Source organism: Eretmochelys imbricata, chromosome 1, assembly GCF_965152235.1.
Source record: "Eretmochelys imbricata isolate rEreImb1 chromosome 1, rEreImb1.hap1, whole genome shotgun sequence".
Taxonomy (NCBI): domain Eukaryota; kingdom Metazoa; phylum Chordata; order Testudines; family Cheloniidae; genus Eretmochelys; species Eretmochelys imbricata.
In genome coordinates, this window is record NC_135572.1 from 287,191,613 (window position 1) to 287,201,162 (window position 9,550).

The following is a 9,550-nucleotide window of genomic DNA, read 5'->3' on the forward strand; positions in this document are numbered from 1 at the left end:
CGCCCGGTATCGTTCTGCCAGGTTCTGGTGCTGCATATACTGTTGGATAATGCGTGTGGTGTTTAATGTGCTCCTAATTGCCAAAGTGAGCTGAGCGGCCTCCATGCTTGCCTTGGTATGGTGTCCGCATAGAAAAAAGGCGCGGAACGATTGTCTGCCATTGCTCTGACGGAGGGAGGGGCGACTGACGACATGGCTTACAGGGTTGGCTTACAGGGAATTAAAATCAACAAAGGGGGTGGCTTTACATCAAGGAGTATTTCAGGCAGGACTTCACAGAGGGTTCCAATAAGAAATGGTGCACCTAAGTAATTGTTCTTATTGGAACAAGCAGGTTGGTCTGGCCACTGATTGATACATGGCTAGATTTACCTCGCTGCACCTTCTCTGTGAGTGACTGCAGTGTGACCTAGAGGAATGAGTCCCCTTGACGGGCGGGGGGAGCAAATGAGTACAAAACAAATCTGGTCTATTTCTTGTTTTGATCCACTCCATCTATCTTTTACATCTTTGTTTGGCAGCAGACAGTGCAGAAGGACTGCAAGCCATCCACATCTCATGGCTGCTCGGCAGAAGATGGTACAATAGGACTGCTAGCCATCCTCATCTCTTGCCTGCCCGGCAGAAGATGGTACAATAGGACTGCTAGCAATCCGTATCACCTGCCTGCTCACAATAAGATGGTTCAATAGGACTGACTGCAGGACTAAAGAGAATGACCTGGTCAAGTCACTTCTAATGTAGTCCTTGCACCCATGTCTGCCCAGGTGCTCCTGGCCGATGTGGCCAAGAGCACCTCGGACATGACGATGACGGCTACCAGTCCTATTGTACCGTCTGCTGCCACAAGGCAAGGGGTTGCTGCTGCTGTGTAGCAATGCAGTACCACGTCTGCCAGCACCCAGGAGACATACGGTGACGGTTACCTGAGTGGGCTCCATGCTTGCCGTGGTATGGTGTCTGCACAGGTAACTCAAGAAAAAAGGCGCAAAATGATTGTCTGCTGCTGCTTTCACGGAGGGAGGGAGGGACCATGCCTGACGATATGTACCCAGAACCACCCGCGACAATGTTTTAGCCCCATCAGGCATTGGGATCTCAACCCAGAATTCCAATTGGCAGCGGAGACTGCGGGAACTGTGGGATAGCTACCCACAGTGCAATGCTCCGGAAGTCGACTCTAGCCTCGGTACTATGGAAGCACTCCACCGAGTTAATGCACTTAATGCACTTAGAGCATTTTCTGTGGGGACACACACACTCGAATATATAAAAACGATTTCTAAAAAACCGACTTCTATAAACTCGACCTAATTTCGTAGTGTAGACATACCCTTAGAAAACCCCTTCTGTAGAACATTACACACCCTAAAGCAGCAATAAAACTAATATTAGGAAGGAAAAGACAACAAGAACCTCCAGAAGAACTCACCGTACCATATTCTCCACTTCCTTGTGCTTTATATACTCATTTGCACCTGTGCATTATAACAGAAAATGCTACCTAGTCAGTATCTGCTTTGCACATGTGTAAATGACAACATAAACGACTCATTTCTACTAAATGGAAGATTTACGTGTTGTTCATCTGTCCTTACTAGAAATATCACTCCTGGAACAGGTAGGATTTTCCTGACCCAACTGGGAAAGTTATTTTATAGGACATTTGTTATATAGCTTGTGGCACCTTAGAGACTAACCAAGTTATTTGAGCATAAGCTTGCGTGAGCTACAGCTCACTTCATCGGATGCATACTGTGGAAAATACAGAAGATGTTCTTATACATACAAACCATGAAAAAATGGGTGTTTACCACTACAGAAGGTTTTCTCTCCCCCCACCCCACTCTCCTGCTGGTAATAGCTTATCTAAAGTGGTCACTCTCCTTACAATGTGTATGATAATCAAGGTGGGCCATTTCCAGCACAAATCCAGGGTTTAACAAGAACGTCTGAGAAATAGGTTACCTTGCATAATGACTTAGCCACTCCCAGTCTCTATTCAAGCCTAAGTTAATTGTATCCAATTTGCAAATGAATTCCAATTCAACAGTCTCTCGCTGGAGTCTGGTTTTGAAGTTTTTCTGTTGTAATATCGCAACTTTCATGTCTGTAATCGCGTGACCAGAGAGATTGAAGTGTTCTCCGACTGGTTTATGAATGTTATAATTCTTGACATCTGATTTGTGTCCATTTATTCTTTTACGTAGAGACTGCCCAGTTTGACCAATGTACATGGCAGAGGGGCATTGCTGGCACATGATGGCATATATCACATTGGTGGATGTGCAGGTGAACGAGCCTCTGATAGTGTGGCTGATGTTATTAGGCCCTGTGATGGTGTCCCCAGAAGGTAACCTATTTCCCCTTGTTTTTTCCTACCCCCCCCCCACCTTTCCTCAGACATTCTTGTTAAACCCTGGATTTGTGCTGGAAATGGCCCACCTTGATTATCATACACAGTGTAAGGAGAGTGATCACTTTAGATAAGCTATTACCAGCGGGAGAGTGGGGTGGGGGGAGAGAAAACCTTTTGTAGTGGTAAACACCCATTTTTTCATGGTTTGTATGTATAAGAACATCTTCTGTATTTTCCACAGTATGCATCCGATGAAGTGAGCTGTAGCTCACGAAAGCTTATGCTCAAATAAGTTGGTTAGTCTCTAAGGTGCCACAAGTACTCCTTTTCTTTTTGCGAATACAGACTAACACGGCTGTTACTCTGAAACTTGTTATATAGCTAACAACCACCATTTAAATTCTTAGATCTGAAAGAGATTTTACATTCAGAATTATAAGAAGTTGTTTTATAATTCTATCAGGAGGAAAAGAAAAACATTTCATCTTAACTGCACGGTCCTGATTCCATAGAAAACTCTGTGAGGGTGCAGGAGTCCACCTGCATGGAATTTCTTGCAGGATTAGAGCCTAACAGCAAAAGGTATTTAGAGAGACATTTATGCCTACAGTATCTGTAGATGTCTATGTTTGTGTATGCTGGGAAGTAAATTCTCATGAATTAACATTGCATTGGGTTATTGTAAATATGAGTTTGGTGGGAAAGGAGTTTTAATGAATTCTTAGAAATCTAGGATCTGAAGCCAAATTTTCAAAAGGGATTAGTGATTTTGGGTGCCCAACTTGGGACATCCTACATGAGCCTGACTTTCAAAGAATGGGTACTCAATACTTCCCGATAATATGTTTCAAATTGAGCATCCAAAATCACTAGTCATTTTTGAAAATTTTGGCTTGAATCTTTACAGTTAAGAGTTAATAGCAATAGGCACTTGAATGATGTCTTTCCTGTGCCTCTCTTTCTTCATATTACTGCACTGAATTCTGTGAGTCATTACATAAAATTAAGTTAATGCAATATTAACTCCCTCTGGATCTTCTCCATGGCTACTACTAACCAGCCACGGGGAATCCAATCTGTTGCAACACAGCTTTCACTGGAGCCTATCCATGCAAACAGCTTTTGCTTCTGTGGATTTGTGGCTTCTGTCCCTAGGATACATAGCACTGAGAATCCTCACTCAGTGCAAATTCTACATTACCTAAACTGTGACTCCTTGAAGGGAAAACTTGCAAGATTGCTGTGAGGGAAACCGCCGGGAGATTCCTTTCTATCAGGCCCTTTACTTATATTCAGGTTAAACATTTGGAAGTTAAACACAGTGGACCTGAACGTGAAACGAAAGACCTGATTCTTCACTTGCAGCATGTGCAAAATGAGTGTAAAACATACCCAGGTCAGAACAATAGTATTTTATACAGACTGTACGTAGAAATAATTAACTACACAAGGTACAAGGCAGTGAAGTATCAAGGCAAAGGTATGTCAGTAAGGCCAGCTTTCAGTATGAATCTTTATGGAAAGGAGAGAGGAAACACTCACTACAGTAAGGGGAAATCCACATACCTTTAGCACAATTGCTGGAAAAGGGAAAAGAGAATGGGGAGAATTAAATATTTAACATTGAAAGGTGTCACAAAAACTGATCAATCACTCCTTTTGTGCTGTCTCATAATGTGAAAACAGAGTCATCCTAAATTTAAAGGTGCATTTAAAATAAATAAAAGAAAGACTTTTCTTATACACTGTGTATTCAGCATGTGGAAATTGCTGCCACATACCAGTAGGTCATAATCTACTATGGTGCATAGCTGTATTTTTTTTTAAAGGGGTGGATAATTTTGACCAGTAAAAAGACTTCATGCTCCTTCATACATGCTAGGATACAGATGAGTGAAAAAAAAACCTTATTCTTTATTTAGGGCAAAAAATGATCACTGCAGGGCTCAGGAAGTTTCCCCTCTCAGACGTGCCAGAGGGAAGATATCTAACTTGGTCTACCATTGGCCTTATCTGCTATAGCAAATCTTATGATCCTTAGTCATCAGGATATTAGTGTATAGTCTAATGTTACATTTTGTACTTGTTTGATAAAATGATAATTAACTAACGGATCACATTATTTCCAATGTTTGCTTTTCACGGATTATAGTCATCCAGACAACAGCTGAAAAGTCTTCTAAACTGAATTAGTGCAAGAATGCTGTGACCAATGGAAAAATGTTTGATGCATCCAGGAAAATGAATCTTTCCAGCTTTTAAAAACATTGCTGTCAAAACAATTTGGGATTGCACAAGATTTCTGTATTATTCCTTTAGAAAATATTACTTATTACTTGGTGTAATGCACATCTATTGGGTTAATTGCTCTTCTCCAAAAGGCTATTTAAAATATTTGCATGTAAAGATAAATATTATCCTGACTGTTGTGAATTCTGGTAGCTGCTCACAGATGGGGTTGACCTTGTGGAAAGGTTTAGATCGCATTGGATGGAAGTCACAAATGCCAATTTTTATGATAGAATTTGAAAAAGTATTAAATGTATAAGCCTGTATTAAAATCTTTGTCCATCAGTAAATAGAAACTTAAGTCAAGCCCTCTGACTGGAAATGGTGCAACACTGTGCATTTGAATTCCCTTCTGGTATACAAGGGTATAGTTTAATTTGGTTTATAGTGAAGTAGAATTAGTTTGTGGTTAGGCTTCTACCACAGCTCAGACTCTCCTCTGAAGCACACATGTGCATACCCACACAAAACCCCTCCTTACAGAAGTCTCTATTTTGGTTTTAAAGATCAAAAAAGTAGTAAAAATTTGACCTGAAGGTCACCCCACTATATCTGAGTTAGGTACTCACATAAACCAAAGAGTAAACAGAATTGCATACAGCGTATAGGATTGATTTTCTAAAACTGCAATTCCTCTGCTTCCCCTAGAGGTCTCCTTCCTTTTATTAGCACCTAAGCACACTGAGACCTGTTGCTCTCTCTCAACTTTCCTCAGCAGAGAGATGCACTGTCCGAGGTCCTAGCTTCCTCTCCTCTGGTTCACTAGGTATGTCAATACCACTTCCCTATTGTGACACCCTGACACCCCAATATTCACCACTGTCATGTAATTAGGATATGTTTTGTACAAAGTATGTCTTGAGAGGTATCGTTATAAAAGTCTTGATCTGCTAGACATTACTATCTCATTGGATTGTATGGGTTATTGTCATATATGAAGTTATGAAGTTTGGCTATGTATGTGTTACTGACAAACATGTTGTGAGGTTGAAAACACCCAAAAGCAGCCTTTCAGGTACAACAGTAAAAAGGCCAATGTTGATGGCTTATTGAGGAAATGCACACAAGCACAAGGATTACCCCAGGAACTGTGTACAATAGAAACCTCTCCAAGATAGCTCTACACAATGGGAACTGTTTGACCAAGGTCACAGCAAAAGAGCTTTTAAGCAAGTGGGAAGAAAATATAAAAGGGTGACAATGACAGGGTACTTCACTCTCCCTGCAAGAACACACCTGGAAACAAATATGGGGCAAGGACTAAACTGTGGGAAGTGATAGTCTCAGGCTAGAAGGATCTTTAGCCTGCGTATGAAAACTTGGGAAAGCCAAGGCAACTGCCAGCCTATTTATCACTCAGGGTCAGAATTTGCTAATTTATATCCTACCTATCTAGTGTGTTAAGATCAGCTTGTGGTTTTTGTTTATTTACTAAGGCAGCAGTTCTTAAACTTCATTGCACCATGACCCCCTTCTGACAACAAAAATTACTACATGACCCCAGGAGGGGGGACTGAAGACCATGCCCACCCAAGCCCGGCCAGCCGAGCCCCGCCATGCCGGGTGGTGGGGCCAAAGCTGAAGCCCAAGGGCTTCTGCCTTGGGTGGGGGGCATGTAACCTTAGCCCTGGGCGGTGGGGCTCAGGCTTCGGGTTCAGACTTGCTGGGGCCCAGGGCCAACACCCACCCTGGCAACCCCATTAAAATGAGGTCGTGACCCACTTTGGGATCCTGACCCACAGTTTGAGAAACCCTATACAAAGGTAATATGCTTTGATCTGTTTGCTAGCCCCAGTAATCACTTAAAATCTATCCTTGTTTTGTTTTTCTAAACCAGCTTGTGAAATTCATAACTGGGGCAAAAAGCTGTGCATATCTTCTTCCATATTGAGGGAGGGAGTGAACTTAATGAGCTTACGCTGTACAGTTTTCTGTGCAGTGCAAGACTATACAATTTTGGGTTTGCACCCCTGAGGGGGTGTGCATTTGAATGCTGGGAAATTCCCTAGCTGATTCTTCCCATGCGGAGCTGATTTCAGTGTCTGTGTCTTTCTGCAGCTGGGTGTGTCCCTATCTGGCTGTGTGCTAGACGAGGCTTGAGGGCCTGACTCACCAGGACAGGGTGAGGGAACCCAGGCTGGCGGAACGGGTAGGCTCAGTGATACCCCAGTACATCAGGTGGCACCCCAGAGTGGGGGATAACCCATCACACCTATATTAGAGAAATTTAGGAAAGTGTACATGAACAAGGCAGCCCATTTTGGGGATCTGTAGAGTATGTAGTATGTGTCACAGCATCCCAGATGGCTCAGTAATGTCAAGATTGCAAATCTGGTTTGGCACACAATGATCTGTAAAAACACCACCTTTTCTCCATGTCCCTCCTTAAAACTCATCTCACTGTAATGCACATAGAAAAGTACTATCTTCTAATGGTTAGGCAGGTGAAAAGTTATGCTAGAGTATGATTGTGCACACAACAAGTCTATTCCAACACATTAGTTATGTTTAGAACAGGAGAATTCTAGTTATATTAGTCTCTAATCAGGTCATTTCCATTTCTGAGTTTGAATCTGTTGTTTGACTAAAACATTTTCTGCAGCCTGTGGTAGGATGGCAGATCAGGCAGAAGTATCAAGGCAGGTGAACTGTCGTATACTGTCTGACCTAGAAGAGAACTGAGACATTTTCTCCAGAAACAGGAGTAGTTGAACTCTGGAGGAGGAGGAACCCTTTTGGCAAGGCATTACTAGGGCTCCCAGTGGAAAACATTGTGACTATGAAGCAGAGGGACAGCAGAAACTTAGTCCCACTCTTCAGCCTTTAATACTCAGCACACTAATAATAAATCTTATAACACAGGGCCAGATTCTAGGAGATGATTGGGCCCCTATCCACTGACAGTGTGAACACCCCTAGCTGGGGAGTCCCCAGCTGCCATAGGTGGCTTCTACGCCATCCACTCACTGAAGCCCTTGGGTTGAGAGGTGGGGAAGGGTTGGGGCCACTGCAGTCCCTAACAGACAGGCAGTCCATTCTGTTAGTCATTAATATCTGGTATAGTTTAGAGCAGTCTCAGGGCCACCTTGGAGTGCACTGGGACAAGAGCCAGCATTGAATGGGCCCCAGAATCAAGGCACTCCAAAGGGTTCTTTTGCAGCCCTCTCTTCACCTGCCCCCAACAGAATCTCGGTAATAGCATCATAGGCACTGCACAAAAACACAAACACACACAGCATTACAAGATGCAGATTAAAATAATGATTTTTTACAAAAAGAAAAACAGATAAAGCAATTAAAACCACAATGCCGTGGGAAAGCTCGTACAAACCACAAGGGACTGTGGAGGGCTGATCACATGTCAGCTTGTGAATAATACTCAGGAGACGGTAATCTTTAGATAAACCAGATGGTTAGCCAGCAAACCAGATGGTTTTATTTATGCAGGCAAAGTTCACATTAAGTGAGCTGGTTCGCTTTTTTTAAAAACAGGTTTCACACACGCAAATTAAAGTAAAAATAATTACATGAGATGACCTAGAACATTCGTACATTTTTAAACCCATATCAACTAGTCCACTACTTTGGGGAGATTGTAATGAACTATCATCATATTATCCTAGGCTGTTCTTCACATGGTTGGGTTTTTTTAAAAAGTATTTATATTACAGTGACACCCAGAGGCTCCAGTCAAGACTGTGGTGCCATTTTGTTGCTTGCTATAAAATTGTATAGGAAGATACAGTCCTTGTTCTGAAGAGTGTACAATCAGGAAAACAACATGTAACAAGCAAGTTTAACAAATAACGTAAGAGAAGAGAGGATGAGGGTAACAGTAATGAGCCTTGTTTCCATAGGTTAGCAATTAAGCTCTCTTCCTCTTCAAAGTGAGTTGAAAAACCAGCCTAGTGCAGAGCCCTCCTTTTCATACCCCAGTAGAATTCTAGTTTTGCTGAAATTGCATCTCATCCATTTTCTAGTTGTCCTGTTATTCATATTATTCATTTCATTCATTCATTCAGTTCCTTAAGGATCATGACTCCTCATCAGAGAATAGGGATAAAAAAATTTAAAGCAGCCAGAACCACAACCCTCAAAAATCTCTTCTGTCTTAGTGGCAGCAACAGTGACAAGCTAGCAATAACCTTGAAGAAGCAGTCTCATTTTTTTCCCTGGAAACTATTATACCTGCAAAATAAATAGTTAAGAAATTATGGAATCATTATGCTGTCTTAGAAAACATGATAAAGAGTAAACATGCATTTTTAGGTCACAATGAGTTATTTCAATTGAACAAGAACAACAACATGTCTAGTTGGCAGCCGGTGTCAAGTGGAGTGCCCCAGGGGTCTGTCCTGGGGCCGGTTTTGTTCAATATCTTCATAAATGATCTGGAGGATGGTGTGGATTGCACTCTCAGCAAATTTGCGGACGATACTAAACTGGGAGGAGTGGTAGATACGCTGGAGGGGAGGGATAGGATAGAGAAGGACCTAGACAAATTGGAGGATTGGGCCAAAAGAAATCTGATAAGGTTCAATAAGGATAAGTGCAGGGTCCTGCACTTAGGACGGAAGAATCCAATGCACCGCTACAGACTAGGGACCGAATGGCTAGGCAGCAGTTCTGCGGAAAAGGACCTAGGGGTGACAGTGGACGAGAAGCTGGATATGAGTCAGCAGTGTGCCCTTGTTGCCAAGAAGGCCAATGGCATTTTGGGATGTATAAGTAGGGGCATAGCGAGCAGATCGAGGGACGTGATCGTCCCCCTCTATTCGACATTGGTGAGGCCTCATCTGGAGTACTGTGTCCAGTTTTGGGCCCCACACTACAAGAAGGATGTGGATAAATTGGAGAGAGTCCAGCGAAGGGCAACAAAAATGATTAGGGGTCTAGAACACA